This window comes from Ovis canadensis, chromosome 7 (assembly GCF_042477335.2).
Source record: "Ovis canadensis isolate MfBH-ARS-UI-01 breed Bighorn chromosome 7, ARS-UI_OviCan_v2, whole genome shotgun sequence".
Taxonomy (NCBI): domain Eukaryota; kingdom Metazoa; phylum Chordata; class Mammalia; order Artiodactyla; family Bovidae; genus Ovis; species Ovis canadensis.
Window position 1 is genome coordinate 20,582,076 of NC_091251.1, and position 17,381 is coordinate 20,599,456.

Sequence of the window (17,381 nt, forward strand, 5' to 3'; positions counted from 1 at the left end):
AGGAACTCTGGCCCTGGGCTCGGGAGTGCCCTGGGTGTGCCTGTCTTCCCTCTGTGTTCCCTATCTTGCTGGGCTCTGATTCTGCTAAACTATCTAACAATTTGAATGTTGCCCTCCACTGGCTCTAGTGACTAAAGGAGGGCTCTCAGTTTGAAAGCGAATATGTATTTGTGTCCCCTTGTGTGGGACACACGCTCAACTGAAGTTGTTTGGGCATTTCTCTGTGTGTCATTTCAGTCGTCTGCAGCCTTCAGTTGTTTGAGTTTCAGAGGTAATTAATTTCCCTGTTAGCAAGATTTCATCAATCCTGGGGCTATAATCTCATCAGTATGCATAGTTTAGTGATTGCAACTTTGTTCCTGTAACTTTTCCCCTTTGGAGACGCTCAAGAGGACTGGAATTTATCACCGAATCAGAGGTAACAGTTTCCTACACTGTTCCCTGGTCTCATCAATTAAAACTGGGGGTCTGGGCTGCAGAGTTTGGTTGTCGTCTTAAAAAGCAAAGTTTCTGATTTTACGCTAGTCAAAGGCATGTGTTTAGTCCACCCCCACCGCTGATTCTGAAGAGGGAAAACCAAACTCAGGGCTGGGTCCTCCGTTTTACCCAAGCCTTGGAAAGGCACTGAGATGGTTGTTCTGTTTAAATGTAAATCACTGGCGTCCCTCCGGTCACACTCTGGAAAATGTCTTTATTGAGGGAGAGCGTGACGAATTCTGTGGTTTGAGTGTGAGCTGCCTTTGCCTTTACCTGTTAGACAGCCTGTGGAATATTCCGGTGTCCGTCTTTACTGATGTGAAACTAGGCGTGGCCAGCGGTGGCTCACCTCCTGCAGAAACCGCAGCCCTAGCCTGTGGGCTCACGAACTCTACTTAAGTCATCAGCACACCGAAAGTGTGAGTGGCTCATACATTATTCACCTCGCAGTTATTTTCATCTTTTTCTTTATTTGTTTTTCATTAGAGGATTATTACTTTATTGTGATGGCTTTTGCCATACATCAACATGAATCAGCCACAGGTATCCTTAGGTCCCCTCTCTCTTGAACCCCCCTCCCACCTCCCTCCCCTTCCTGCCCCTCTAGGTTGTCAGAGTACCAGCTTTGGATCCCACAGTTACTGTCACATTGTTGCCTTATTAAATGCAAATAATTAAATCAGGTTCCCAATTGTAGCAGCATTCTAACTGTAGGATTAATGTTCTCAGTGAAATTAATCTTAAAAAAAAAAAAAAAACCCTCCAGTGTTTGGGTTACTGGATAAAGAAGAGACTGTTCTAAAGCCAGGTCCTGAGAGTGGGAGAAAGTCAAGGAAAACAGAAGGTAAGAAGGCTTAGGAAGGGCCATTACTATGGCTTCTCTCTTAATATTGTGATAATAGCCTTTACAAAAATAAAAGTTATAAGAGTAATAAGTGGTTGTTGTAAATAAATCTGAGAATATCGGAGCATATACTGAAAAGTGGACATAGTCCCTCCCTACCCACCCATCCCTTTGTGCCTCTTTTGAGGTGTTTTCTTTGCATGAATAAATGTAAGTGCCCATATGCTTTTTTTTAAAAACAGTAAAAGAGTTATACTACCTATATCTTTTATGCATAATCAATTTCCTCAAAACTTAGTGGTTTAAAATAACAGTCAACATTTACTGACTTGCACAGTTTCTGTGAGTCATGAACTGGGGAACCGTTGAGGCAGGTGGTTCCTGCACGGGGGTCTCTGGAGGTTGCCATCCTCTGAAGGCTTGACTGGAACTGGAGGATCCACTTGCCGTGTGGCTTCCTCACAGGGCTGGCGTGTTCGTGCTGGCTGTTGGCGGGAATCCTTGGTTCCTCTGTGCAAGGGCTTGTGACCTCAACGTGAAGGCTGCCTTTCCCCAAAGTGAGTGATCCAGGAGAAAATGGAGGAGTTGCACTGCCCTTTCCAGCCTGGCCTCAGACGTCAGCCCCCCGTCGTCTCCACCTTACTCTACGGGTCACGTATGTAGATAGCTTCAGTTCACTTTGGGAGGAGACTACATAAAAGCGGAAATACTAGGACTCAAGAATCACTGGGGGCCGTATTGGAGGCTGGGTACCACAGTTTGTACAAACACATCTCGGACATTGTCTCCTTATCAGCATTTATAGATTGACCTCATTCATTATTATAAATGGCTGTACCCACTGTATGGATATACTAAAAGGAATCCTCTAGCTTTTAAGTCATTTCCATTTTTTTTTTTTTTTCGGCTATACTTGTATTGCTATTCAAGCACTCTTTGGGTGAATATCTTTCTGTATCTTTACGTACTTGTTCACTCAGTATTCTCCCACCAGGTACTATGTGCCAAGTCATGCTCAAGACACTGAGGAAGATTGTCGAGGACAAAATAGACAAGATCCCTGTTCTCACTGGTAATGGAGCAGAGGCCAGAAATAAGGAAAACCTCTAATAGTAGTAAATTCGAAGAGAGGGTAAATGCTGGGAGTCTTTTGTACTATGGTGTCAGGGTAGGTTTCCAAGAAGGTGAAATTTAAGTTGCAATATATAAGGACAGGAAAGCCAGCTCTGGGAGGAGCCTAAGCAAGGGCTTCATGGGAGTGGGTGAGGGGGAAAAAGTTTGAGCGAATAGATGGGGGAGATAGGCAGGTGCTGGGTAGCTGAAGGGGCTTACTTGTAAGGGAATAAGAAGCTTGACTTTCACTCTGGGTGGGATGCTATAGGACTGTTTTACTGGTAGTCACTGGCTGCTATAGGATATAGACTATAGAAGGGCAAGAGGGAAGCAAGAACAAATTAGGAAATTCCAGCAATGCAGTCAAGAGATGATGCTGTCTTGAAATGGGATGATAGAGATGGAGAGAAGGGAACTAATTTGGACTGTTTTGAAGGTAAAGTCAACAGATGTAAGGAAAAGATAAATCTAGGAATTGAAGATAATACCTAGATTTTTTTTTTTCAATGGATGATAGTGAAATAATTAGGAGTGAGTAAGTTTGGAGGTTGAAAGTCAAGAGTTCTGTCTTGGCCACGACATCTTGAGTTTACGATGCCTGTCAGACATCCGTGGAGAACTGTTGAGTAGGACATTTGGTTATCTGAGTCTGGAATTTTTCTAGAGTGATTAGGGCCAGAGATCCAGACTTCAGTCATTGGCCACATCACTAAGACTTTTAAAATAAAGGACTTAGATATTCTATGCAAGAGAAGAGATGAAGAGAAGGGCACCTGGGTCAAAGGCCTTTGGCACTTAAAACTTTCTGAGCAGAAAAAGAGCCAGTGAAAGAGACTTAGAAGGACTGCCCACTGGAGCAGAAAGAAAGTCCAGAGAATCTGTTTTGGGCATGCCAAGGGCATAAAGGAGAGGGGTCAATCATAGGAAATATTACCAGAGGTCAAGAGAGAGAAGAATAGAGAAGTGACTATTGGATCTTATCAATGGAGAACATTGGTGACCTTGACAAAACCTCTAGTCTTTTCAGAAGGGAAGGTGTTCAAGAGAGAATAAGTAAGGAAGTGAATTCAGAGATGATAGACAATCCTGTCCAGCAGGTTTACTTGTGAAAGGGAACGGAGGAATGTAGGGCAAAGAGAGGCGCTGAGAGTGGCTGTTATCTTTAGAATGTGGCAATGGGGGTGATCCAGTAGACAGTAGAGAGATATTGATGGTGGGAGAGAGATACTATATTTCTAGAAGTAGAGTTTCTGGGTCAAAAGGTATATGTCATGTTGATCATGATTAATTGCCCTCTTGAGATGGTGCACCAGTGTCTATGACCCACACTGTTATAAACACAGTTTTCACAGTCTTCAATATTTACCAGTCTAAACGTCATACATTGAGTGTATTGATCATGCAGAGCTATGGGCATGTTGGGAGAAACGAAACTGTGTCTTACCTCCTTTATTGACTTCATTCTTGGGGCATATTCTTCTCCTGCCACTCTTTACTTCAGCAGGGCCACTTAAAAGGTGCTGGCCTGGGGGAGACTTGGTCTCGTTTCTCTCTGTATTATCTCTGAAAGGAAACTTCAGTTATTCTTCTGGGTGAGTTGCAGAAATCTTCTGTTTCATTTGGAACCTCCTCTGTTCTAGAAAGTCCTTTATTGTTCTTCTGTAGAGAATAGGAGGGCATGGCTGCAGCCCCTTCAGCTGGTACCTCATAGCTTGGAGGCTGAGCACTGGGCCCCAGCCAGCTTACCTGCAGATGAGAGATTAGTTCTGTGTCGTTGCTTTTGGCTCTTTGTCTGAGTGCCTTACTCCAGCTTCACGGCGTAGCCTGGGGTAGATGACTTCAGTTGGTACAAGAGTTTAATTAGAGCTTCTTTGTAGCACTGGCTAGCTAGACTTAATTACCTAACCCTGAAAGAGCAGTTTTAGCCAAGTTTTGCATTCTGAGCTCAGGCACTTGGAGGGGACTGTATCTGGTTCTTATTGGTGACAGACAAATTATCCCTCCAACTAAAGACATTTTGTAGATGAGGGATTTTGTTGAAAGTATAGCTGATTCATCAGAATTTATGGTTTAAAAAGAATTGCGGGGCAAGGAGGAAAATGATAGTATGTATTCCAATGATATATTTCAATTAATTAAAATGATTTTTTTCTTTTTTTTAAATTTAATAATTGTGGAGAATTGTGTACCCACCCAGAAGTTGAAAGAATTGTATAAGGAAGCTCCAGGCCCAGGTATCCACTCAGCCCCAAGAACCATCAATCCTTCAATTCTACCCCATTCACTTCCCTATCCCACTTATTCTGAAGCAAACCTCGGAAATCATATTATCTCACTTGTAAGTGTTTCAGTGACTCTAAAAGAAAGACTACACCAGGTCTCTATTTGCAGGATCTTTATTTGCAGCATGGGGGATCTAGTTCCCTGACCAGGGATCGAACCCAGGTCCCCTACGCTGGGGGCATAGAGTCTTAGCCACTGGGCCACCAGGGAAGTCCTGGAAAGGAATTTCAAAGTCGTCCCTTAAATAATTTTTAATATCAACTATCCTGTCAGTGTTCAAATTTTTATTCATCTGAAATGTCATATTGGGCTTTTTAGTTAAAAAATAAAGACTCCAAATAAAGCTCACACATTGCGATTGATTCATGTCTTTTAAGCCTCTTATCTTTTTTTGTTTTCTTTTTGCAGTTTGTTGAAGAAACAGGTTATTTGTTGGGAGATTTTCCCATAGTCTGGACTTTGCTAACTCTAGTCCACTGACAATTTATTTTTTTAAAAAGCTAGTTGTAAATTTTAAAAATTAATTTATTTTGCTTTTGGCTGTGCTGGGTCTTCCGTGCTGCCCATGGGCTTTCCCTCGTTGCGGCAGTAGGGGCCACTCTCCAGCTGCCATGCGTGGCTCCTCATTGCAGGGGTTCTGCTGTCTCTGACAGGCTCTAGTGCCAGCAGGCTTGTTGCCTCATTGCATGTGGGAGCTTCCCAGACCAGCGATAGAATCCGTGTCCCCTGCATTGCAAGGTGTATTCTTATCCACTGCACTGCCAGGGAAGTCCTTCCACTGGCAATTTAAAAACCCCATGGCAGGAGAGATAAGGCTTTGTTAACCTAAGAACTCTGGTTATACATCTGTTCACTTTACACTTTATGGGAAGCAGCGGGAATTCGAAAACCCTTATCGCTTTGCTCTTATCACTCTCTCTTCTGTGTGTGCTCTTTTAAGGATGGGGAGAACACCCTGGCCCTGGCCGCCTCTGGCTGGCTGTGCCTGGGAACTCCCCTGTGACAGCACCATCATTAACCTTGTGGGCATTTCACATCGACCTTCCCCTCCCATGTGCTCATTCCAGTCTCCCCAGAATGTTCAACATTCTTTAAATCCACAGTTTGGAGCCTTTCATCTTTTTTCAGGTGGGCTGGAATAGTTATTTTAGAAAGAGCGATGTTTTGGTCCTCAGAACCTGTCCTGGAGTTTTTTCTTTCAGGATCCTCCTGTGTGTGTTGGACTCCTTCCGCCCCTCCATCTGCACCTCCCTTTGCTTTGAGTGGCGATTCTCCAGGCCAGGAGTGATCTCAGGTCCAGGGCTGATGGCCACGTTACCCTGGGCTGGCTGCTGTGAGGCAGAGCCTGAACGACTCCTACGTCTGCTTGGGAGTGGTCTTCCGCTGGCGTCTGGAAAGATGCTAGCAAAACTGAGTCAAATCTCCTGAGCAGATCTAGGGAGGCCAAGCCACACCTTGAAGGTCCTTCTGGATCTTTCAGCTTGGACAGGAATACGACACCTGAGTTTCTCCCAGTGAGATGGGAATGAAGCAGGAGGCCAGGGTGGTCCCAAGAGCCCGAAGGGAACCAGCTGTGCAGGAAAGGGGGCCTGCCGGAAGCCCTGGGCTCTGAGCCACTGTCAGCTCCTGCCTTTCTCTCCCTCTCTTTTTCTTCCTCCTTGTGATCAAGGTAATGAGGATGCCTTTTACACAGGAAGCCTCATGGCAACCACCCTGTTGACCTTTGCTGCTGTCCCCAACCCCCACCCAGGGACTCTCCTTCCTCAGCCGTCTGGTTTCTAACTATAATTAGAAACCAGAATAATCTACTTTTTGTTTTTTTATCTGTTAAAGCTGCCTTCCAGGGGGATGAGGTAAGAAGAACGCTCTTATCTTGATTTTAGGCGGGTGGAGAAGACAGTTCCTGCAGAAACCTAATTCTGGAGCCCTGGCTGGGAATCACCTAGGTCTGAGGAAGCCTTTGCGGCTGCGGAATCCAGACTCAGGGCAGGGCAGATAGGTGTTTGTTATCAGGGGAGCACGCAGACAGAGCTGCAGTTTATGACTTGGAGCCTGTAAATCTGAGTAAACAGGATGGGCAGGAGAAACAGGTTGAGACAGACCCTGGGACCACCAGTGCCTCCTGGTGGTGAAGAGCAAGTACTCTGGAGCCAAAGGAACCGGGTTCACACTCACCAGCAATGACTTGAGGACAGCTACTGATTTCTTTGTGCTTCAGCTTAATAAGCTATAAAACTGGGCTAATATTTCTGCATACGGTTTTTGAGGATGAAACAAACGAATACATTTGAACCGCCTAGAACGGTGCTTGGCCAGTGTGCTTGCTGATTGCTATTAACCGCTCTTATGAAGTGAAAATGGCTCAGTCGTGTCCGACAATTTGAGACCGCGTGAACTATACAGTCCATGAAATTCTCCAGGGTAGAATACTGGAGTGGGTTGCCTTTCCCTTCTCCAGGGGATCTTCCCAACCCAGGGGTCGAACCCAGGTCTCACGCATTACATGTGGACTCTCTACCAGCTGAGCTGCAAGGGAAGCCCAACTACTATTAACTACTATTATTTTCTTTTAGTTAGTTCCTGTGCAGGGACAGAGGAAATCATGGGGTGACAGGGGAGCACTAGGAGGTCTCTGATATTCTGGGGAGCTTTGGGGTGTCAGGGAGGCTTCCTGGGAGGAACAGGGCCTGAACTGAGTATCTGAGTGTCCCTGGAGCACTGCGTTTTGTGGGGCAGAGGGGGCTGGTGAGACACGGAGCTGGGACTTACCCAGGAGATGGTGGGGACCCTCCATGAGGTTAAGGGAGGCAGAGGGTCAGGCATGCATCCCAGCAGCTGGCAGAGACTGACTTTGAAGAAAAGCAGAGAGGATGCAGGAGGTGAGTCTAGTCTCTTAGAGTAATTCAAGCCAGAAATGGTCAGGGTCTGAATCACCATGCTAGGGTCAGAGAGGAGGGGATGGGACTTCAGGAGGTAAAGCCTGACCATGATTGAATGAGCAGAGGAGGGATCAAAAATAGTGTGACGCTCAGGCTCCTGGTGGAGAGGCCAATGGCACCCCACTCCAGTACTCCTGCCTGAAAAATCGCATGGACAGAGGAGCCTGGTAGGCTGCAGTCTTCACGTTCACTTTTCACTTTCACGCACTGGAGTGGAGAAGGAAATGGCAACCCGCTCCAGTGTTCTTGCCTGGAGAATCCCAGGGACGGGGGAGCCTGGTGGGCTGCCGTCTATGGGGTCGCACAGAGTCAGACACGACTGAAGCGACTTAGCAGCAGCAGCAGCAGCAGCAGCAGGCTCCTGGCTCACGCAGTCAGATGAGCAGGGGCGTTGCTGCTGGTTGAGATAGCACACAAAGAGGGGCCCTGTCTGGGTCCTCCAGAGGAGGAGGGACGGAGTCAGGAAGGGAAGGGGCCAGTTCAGCCTGGTGTGACTCGGGCATTTGATGAGCCAGTAGGCTGTCTAAGGGGAGGCATCCTGCACTCAGTGTGTTTATCATCTTCTCTCCACACAGGGGCTTCCCTGGTGGGTCAGTGGTAAAGGATCTGCCCCAGTGGGTTGGTCCCTGGGTCAGAACAATCCCCTGGAGAAGGAAATGGCAACCCACTCCAGTATTCTTGCCTGGGAAATCCCATGGAGAGAGGAGCCTGGCAGGACAACCGTCCCAGGTAGAATTTAAAGTGATATGCAAGGTTACATAACATAGAGGAAACTATTAATTGAGTAGAAGCAAAAAGAAAGGAAAATAAGAATGGAATGTAAAACAGGAAGCTGATACAAAATACGCAGCAGAAAGCAGAAGTCACAAGCCGACTAGAGGCGTCTGACCTGTATTGTTTGCACTTGCCTGTACTTTAATGTTTGTTTATTTTTGGTTGGGCTTTTTGTTTGTTGCTTTTTTAGAGTAGACTCTTAAAATCCAGGAGCCCTCAAAAATTAGGATTTCTGGCTTTGTTTTAAACATATTGGGAGTTCTGGGAGCCCTGAGCCATATTCTAATCTGGCAGCAATTATCTGGATCTGAGGAGCAGACATCGTTCTTAAGAGGACGTGGGTTCTCCAATTTACCACAGTCCGCACCACTCCCTATTGTCTCCCCAACACTGAGGTGGCGTGTCAGTCCCATTTATCATCATGGACTATCTCTATCAAATGTGAAAAAAAAATAGATCAAGGCTTCTTTTTAAATTCTCACTCTGGTTTGCCTGTTTCACTCTGTAGCTGCCTGGCTGTTAATGAAGGCTGCTGCTTGTGGTTTACAACAGTTGCGCATTCTGAATGGTGCCTTTGTTGTACCTGCTGTTGAATAGTTTAAACATGGCTCCTGCTGTAGGAATTTGAGTTTATGACAGGTGGTAAATTCATGTATTTGGCCTAGGTGGCCCACAGACTTGGTGCTGGGTTTTCAAGCAGTCAAAGAAAAAGAGGGCATCTTACCAGCCAGGCAATTCATCTTTTCCATAAGATGATTGCTTAAGCAAATCAGGGCTCTTTTCAGCATAAGACCACACAGAAATTTCTCCTGAGAGTCTTCATAGAGAAGGAATGATATGTTCCATCTCCAGAGTGTATACAAATCTAAGGCTCATTCTAGAAGCTTCCCTCAACTTAGTCAAGTGGCATTTCCCCAGGCACAACTGCTTAGCAATTCTAGGGGAAGCCATTCTGATATAGTTCAGGACCCTAATTTTCTACCAAACTGACCTATTATAGGGATAATTTTAGAAAATATACAAAATCTGGAAAAATGGATGGACTCCAAGTAATCCTTCATACATGATCCAAAGATGTGATGTCTGGACTTGCAGCAGCCACCTTGTAACCATGAGGGGTGAGAGCCAGCATGCAGAAGATGATAAGGAGGAAAGACAAAAGGTTTCAGGTTTTTAATGACCTTGTTAAAACACTGAAAGAACCAACCCTTGTTGTTTGAAATAAATGTCCTTATTAAACTACTTTTATTTGGTTACTTTAATTTGCTGACACACACCATATCTAGTAAAACCGATTACCAATTCAAATGCAAAGAAAGAGCAATGAAATCCATAGACAATCTAACTTTTCTTCCAGGGAGTATAGGTATTGAAGAGCAAGCAGGTGAGTTGTGAACAACATTGACAAGCCACAAGAAGCTGCAGATCTACATTCTCGATGAGTAGAAATAAAACCATACTGGTGTGATTCTCAAGGGCTGCCCGGGTGGTGCTAGCGGTAAAGAACCGACCTGCCAATGCAGGAGACTCAGGTTCGGTCCCTGGGTCAGGAAGATCCCCTGGAGAAGGAAATGGCAACCCACTCCAGTATTCTTGCCTGGAGAATCCCAAGGACAGAGGACATAGCTTTCCCTACGGTAAGCTACAGTCCATAAGGTCACACAGAGTTGCACACGACTGAAGCAACGGAGCATGCACACAAGATTCTCAAGGGTTTCAGATGTCAGGTCGGAACTGGGCAAACAGACTTGGAAGTTGGAATCATATAATTTGTAGGTAAAACCATCACAGTAGGTGGAAATGCCTAGGTTGACCACATAAAGCAATGGAGAACACCCACATTCAAAGGGCAGGCATTAAAGGTTCCTGCGAGGAAAGAACATAGAGGAAGAAGAGAGAGCTTGTAAGAAAGTCAGCATGGCAAGAGGTGATGGAAACCAAGAGAAAAGAATCTTTAGAAACAATGTCAAGTACAGCCCAGTATTATAAGGACTTGCGTATGAAATCTGGGTTTAATATAAGGACTTGTGGATGAAACTCTTAAGAAATCTGGACCTCTACACACTCCTGAGATGTCATTCTGCAGAGAAAAATTGCCCTGGTCTATCCCATTCTTGTTTTTCCTAAAGTCTTCCATAGAAACTTGCTAGTCTAAGATTTTGAGGGAATCATAAAAAAAATTCTGTAACACAATATAACCCCATGAGCTCTTAGGAACGTACATTCTTTGTTTAATTTCCCTGTCCTCAGTCACTCGGTCATGTCTGACTCTTTTGCGACTCCATGAACTATAGCCTGCTAGGCTCCTCTTTGCATGGGAAGTTCTAGGCAAGAATACTGGAGTGGGTTGCCGTTTCCTTCTCCAGGGGGTGATTTCCCTAGCCAATTTTAAAAAAATGGCTTTCTGGAAGTTGTTGTCTGCCCAGAAATTGAGGCAATAACATCTTTGCTTGCTAAAAGATGTACCTGCAGGACCAGGTTCAGTGTGTCACCTATCTTTTGGTAGGTCCAATGGATGGAACCTCTTGTTGATCAGTCCCTCAGTCATGTCTGACTCTTTTTGACCCCATGAACTGCAGCACACCAGGCTTCCTTGTCCTTTGCCATCTCCCCGAGCTTACTCAAACTCCTGTTCATTGAGTCAGTCATGCCATCCAAACATCTTATTTTCTGTTGTCCCCTTCTCCTCCTGCCTTCTATGTTTCCCAGCATTGAAATCTTTTCCAATGAGTTGGCTCTTCGCATCAGGTGGCCAAAGTACTGGAGCTTCAGCTTCAGCATCAGTCCTTCCAATGAATATTCAGGTTTGATTTCCCTTAGGATTGATTGGTTTGATCTCCTTGCAGTCCAAGAGACTCTCAAGAGTCTTCTCCAGCACCACAGTTTAAAAGCATCAATTCTTTGGCTCTCAGTCTTCTTTATGGTCTAACTCTCATATCCACACATGACTACTGAAAAAAACATAGCTTTGACTAGACGGACTTTGTTGACAAAGTAATGTCTCTGCTTTTTAATATGCTGTCTAGGTTGGTCATAGCTTTTCTTCCAAGAAGCAAACCTTTTAATTTCATGGCTGCAGTCACCATCTGCAGTGATTTTGGAGCACAAGAAAATAAATTTTCACTGTTTCCACTGTTTCCCCATCTATTGGCCATGAAGTGAAGGGACCAGACGCCATGATCTTCGTTTCTGAATGTTGAGTTTTACATTCTCCCTTTTCACTCTCCTCTTTCACCTTCATCAAGAGGCTCTTTAGTTTGTCTTTGCTTTCTGCCGTAAGGGTGGTGTCATCTGCATATCTGAGGTTATTGATTTTTCTTCCCAGCAATCTTGATTCCAGCTTGTGCTTCATCCAGCCCAGCATTTCACATGATGTACTCTGCATTCAAGTTAAATAAGCAGGGTGACAATATACACCCTTGACCTACTCCTTTCCCAATTTGGAACCAGCCCATTATTCCATGTCTGGTTCTAGTTGTTGCTTCCTGACCTGCATACAGGTTTCTCAGGAGGCAGATATGATGATCTGGTAGTCCCATTTCTTTAAGAATTTTCCACAGTTCATTGTGATCTGCACAGTCAAAGGCTTTAGTGTAGTCAGTGAAGCAGAAGTTGATGCTTTTCTGGAATTCTCTAGGTTTTTCTATGATCTAACAGATGTTGGCAATTTGATCTCTGATTCCTCTGCCTTTTCTAAATCCACCTTGTAAATCTGGAAGTTCTCGGTTTACGTACTGTTGAAGCCTGGCTTGGAGCCTCTCTGGAGGCAATCTAAACAGAGCTCCAGAAGTATGTGAAACTCAAGGCATTTCTGACAGTCACTCATTCCTTCTCAGTCTTCTGCCATCTGTTCCCAGGCTTGGCACAAACTATATTAGCTATCTGCTGTTGCATAGCAGATAACCCCAATTTAGCTTAAAACAACATTTATTGTCTCTCATACTTTCCAATGGACAGTAATTCGGGAGCTGTGAAGCTGTTGTTGTGGCCTGGGGTTTCCCAAGAGGTCATGCTGCAGACATCTGGCAGCTTGCCATGGCTGGAGGGCCCGCTTCTAAGGGGGCCCATCACACATCGGACAGACTGGTGCTGGCTCTTGGTCAGTTCTCTGCCGCATGGGACTCTCCAGAAGGCTTCTTGAGTATCCTCCCAACATGGCAGCTGACTTCCCCCAGAGCCTGTGATCCAAGAGGAAGCAAAGCTGAAGCCATGGAGTCTTTTATGCCCTTGCCTTGTCAGTCACACACAATATCCTGTTGCTAACACAGCTCTGCTCCATTCCCTGTGGGCAGCGTCTACACAGAGGTGTGAATACCAGCGGTAAGGATCCTTGGGGGCCATTCTGAGAGCGGGTCACCACTGAAACTTTGCAGAGAGGGGCTGTGGTTTTAGCTGACAAGGGAAGCGTAATTGCTGGACTTGCTAATAGCTAGGAATGCGGTTCAGGGCTGTGGCATGGTTACACACCACTGTCCAAACACATTCTACCTGCTTGCTTTCTAGCCATCATGGCTGTCCAAGTTCAGACTGCCTTGCTTGGCCCCAGAGTAAATTGGGGCAACTAACAAGCATTCGTGTTTTCCTTCTTCACTATCAATATGAATAATTCAGTTTCACGTTCTGTTTTCAGTGAAAGCATTTCCTTAGCTATCTTCTCCTGTGATTTATCTCAGTGTTTAACAGCCTTCAGGATTAGGGTTTTAAAACAGTCTTTTAGTATTGGTTAAGTTGCTCTTCTTCAGTTGATGGCATCAGTGGCAGAAAGCAAGTGGCCGCGTCTCCTGTCAGAATACCTCCATATACACAATGCCGTCAAGTTACTTCTTTCCTTCTGACAGACGATTCCAGTTTGGTTTACCTTTGCCTCATGCTGACTCGGATGGGAATTGTGTGTGTGTATGTATATGAGTATGTACTTTTTTTTCAGGAGGACTTCAAATGAATAGAAAATCAGAGTGTAGGATTCTCTGAAGAGCTCTCACGTCCCCGGTACTCACCTTCAACACTTCCCTGACTCATGGCCAACCTGGTTTAGGTCTTTTCTGCCCACTTCCCACCATATCACCTACCTCTCCCCAGCTGGATTATTTTGAAGCAAAGGGCAGACATCTTCTCATTTTGGCCAAGAAAAATAGATGTTTTAATTGTGTAAAAGACATTCTTGCCTTTAGGATTCCTCTCTTTGATTCTCAGCTGTCTGTGGGTAAAAGGCAAGATAAATGCCTTTAATTCAGCAAGGAACTCAGGGGCTTAGGGACATGATTGAAGGCAGAGAGAGGGGAAAATCCCCTTTCTGCAATTGCTGAGGCAGAAACATATGACTTGGCGTGGCAGGAATGTGCGGCTGGGCCTCTCAACCTGTTTTTCTGGACTGTGAGGGTAGAAATATCAATAACCTCGGATATGCAGATGACACCTTATGGCAGAGAGTGAAGAAGAACTAAAGAACCTCTTGATTAAGGGGAAAGAGGAGAGTGAAAAAGTTGGCTTAAAATTCAACATTCAAGAAAACTAAGATCATGGCATTCGGTCCCATCATTGCATGGCAGATAGATGGGGAAACAGTGCAAACAGCGACAGACTTTATTTCCTTGGGCTCCAAAATCACTGCAGATGGTGACTGCAGCCATGAAATTAAACGATTCTTACTCCTTGGAAGAAAAGCTATGACCAAATAAACAGCATATTCAAAAGCAGAGACATTACTTTGCCAACAAAGGTCCATCTAGTCAAGGCTATGGTTTTTCCAGTAGTCATGTGTGGATGTGAGAGTTAGACTACAAAGAAAGCCAGGCACCAAAGAATTGATGCTTTTGAACTGCGGTGTTGGAGAAGACTCTTGAGAGTCCCTTGGACTGCAAGGAGATCCAACCAGTCCATCCTAAAGGAGATCAGTCCTGGGTGTTCATTGGAAGGACTGATGCTGAAGCTGAAACTCCAATACTGTGGCCACCTAATGTGAAGAACTGACTCGTTGGAAAAGACCCTGATGCTGGGAAAGATTGAGGGCAGGAGGAGAAAGGGATGACAGAGGATGAGATGGTTGGATGGCATCACCGACTCTATGGACATGAGTTTGAGTAGGCTCTGGGAGTTGGTGATGGACAGGGAAGACTGGCATATCCGTGGGGTTGCAAAGATGTGGACACGACTGAGTGACTGAACTGCACTGAGAGTAAGGAGAGGAAGTGGGCCCCCCTGGCTCTCTAGGGACCTCTGCCCTCATAGTGACGTTTCCTGAAGGATGGAAATCTCACACTGGCCTCCTCACACACAAATGTACACACTGATCCTCAAACCAATTTTGAAATAAAAACATGTTTTAAAAGGAAAAGGAGCTTCAAAGGCCTTTAGCCTAAAGTTGTCATTTCCCTCAAGTGCAGAAGGAGGCCCAGTTAGGTCATGTACCTTAGATGTGTTTTAGTTCAGTTCAGTTGCTCAGTCATGTCCGACTCTTTGCGACCCCACGGACTGCAGCACGCCAGGCCTCCCTGTCCATCACCAATACCTGGCATTTACCCAAACTCATGTCCATTGAGTCAGTGATGCCATCCAACCATCTCATCCTCTGTCATCCCTTTCTCCTGCTGCCCTCAATCTTTCCCAGCATCAGGGTCTTTTCCAATGAGTCAGTTCTTCACATCAGGTGGCCACAGTATTGGAGTTTCAGCTTCAACATCAGTCCTTCCAATCAACACCCAGGACTGATCTCCTTTAGGAGGGACTGGTTGGATCTCCTTGCAGTAATTAACAGTAATCTATAATGTATTAATATTTTGAATATTTGTCCTGAATTATATAATTTCAACTGAATAACTTTTGAAACTATTTGTATGTTCCTTTTCTGTATGTGCACACATTTCCCATTGTAGCATGCGTATGATTTTTAGTTTACTAGTTCACTTGTCTTGTCCCACTTCCCAACAGCTCTCCTCTTTTTGCCTTAGGGTTTGCATTAGCTTTTCTCCTCTACAGTTGTCCTTGCTTCCAAATTCCCCCGAATCCGATATTTCCGCCTCTCTCGTTCTTCACACGCTATCTTAGATGTGAAAATGTAATTTTTAGCCCTAAGCATCCTGAGGCACACCAGAAACTGAAAAGTAAAACTATAATCAGTGATTCACAGAGCAAGGAAGGTGCCACTGGAGGGCTCCTCTGGGCTATAGCCAGGTGTGTCTCCCCTGCCCACCCTGGGATTTCCTATCACCTGTAAATTTGTGTCTCTAGATTGACAGGGTCCTGTTGAGCCTTTTGACATTATCTTTGTTTCTGAAAGTCTCCCGGAGGGCAGAGACTGTGGCTGGATGAAGCACAAGCTGGAATCAAGATTGCTGGGAGAAATATCAATAACCTCAGATATGCAGATGACACCACCTTTATGGCAGAAATTGAAGAGGAACTTAAGAACCTCTTGATGAAGGTGAAAGAGGAGAGTGAAAAAGTTGGCTTAAAACTCAACATTCAAAAAACTAAGATCATGGCATCTGGTGCCATGGCTTCATGGCAAATAGATGGAGAAACAATGCAAACAGTGACAGACTATAAGAAAATAAAGTGCTCCAAAGGCCCCTCCAAAAAAGAGCTCCAAATTCCCTGCAGATGATGGCTGCAGCCATGAAATTAAAAGACGCTTGCTCCTTGGAAGAAAAGCTATGACCAACCTAGACAGCATATTAAAAAGCAGAGACATTACTTCGCTGACAAAGGTCTGAATAGTCAAAGCTAAGGTTTTTCCAGTAGTTGTGTATGGATGTGAGAGTTGGACCATAAAGAAGGCTGAGTGCTGAAGAACTGGTGCTTTTGAACTGTGGTGTTGGAGAAGACTCTTGAGAATCCCTTGGACTGCAAGGAGATCAAAGCAATCAATCCTAAAGGAAATCAACCTTAAATATTCATTGAAAGGACTGATGCTGAAGCTGGAACTCCAATACTTTGGCCACCTGATGTGAATGGCTGACTCATTAGAAAAGACCCTGATACTGGGAAAGATTGAAGACAGGAGGAGAAGGGGACGACAGAGGATGAGATGGTTGGATGGCATAACCAATTTGATGGACGTGAGTTTGAGCCAGCTCCAGGAGATGGTGAAGGTCAGGGAAGCTTGGCGTGCTGAGGTCCATGGGATCTTAGAGAGTCAGACACGACTGAGTGGACTGAACACCACCATCACCACCACAGATCAGTCCCTGAAGAAGGGCCATGGTTTACAATTTCAAGCACACTCTGGAAATTAGGGGGCTTTCCAGATGGCACTAGTGATAAAGAATTTGCTTGCCAATGCAGGAGATGCAAGAGATGTGGGTTGCTGCTAAGTCGCTTCAGTCGTGTCCGACTCTGCGCGACCCCACAGACGGCAGCCCACCAGGCTCCTCCGTCCCTGGGATTCTCCAGGCAAGAACACTGGAGTGGGTTGCCATTTCCTTCTCCAATGCATGAAAGTGCAAAGTGAAAGTGAAGTCACTCAGTCGTGTCCTACCCTTAGCGACCCCATGGACTGCAGCTTACCAGGCTCCTCCATCCATGGGATTTTCCAGGCAAGAGTACTGGAGTGGGGTGCCATTGCCTTCTCCGAGAGATGTGGGTTAGATCCCTGAATTGGGAAGGGGAGGAGGTAGCGTCTCACCCCAGTGTTCTTCCCGGGAAAATCCCATGAACAGAAGAGCCTGGTGGGCTACAGTACGTAGGGTCACAAAGAACCGGACCCAATTGAGCATACAAGCAATAATGCCAAGGCCATCTGGGAATTAGAGAGCGTCCGGATGCAGTGCTGCAGGGCGACACTAGAGGGCACCATACACCAAAGGAAACATCTAGCTCTGCTAACCAAGCAGAAATCACCTTGCTTTTAAACCCTAAGAGCAAAGCACACCAAGGTCATATGTATTTTGCATCTCTAGAATCAGATTATAATTACAACATTATAATTTTCAATATTAAACATTTTCCCTGCC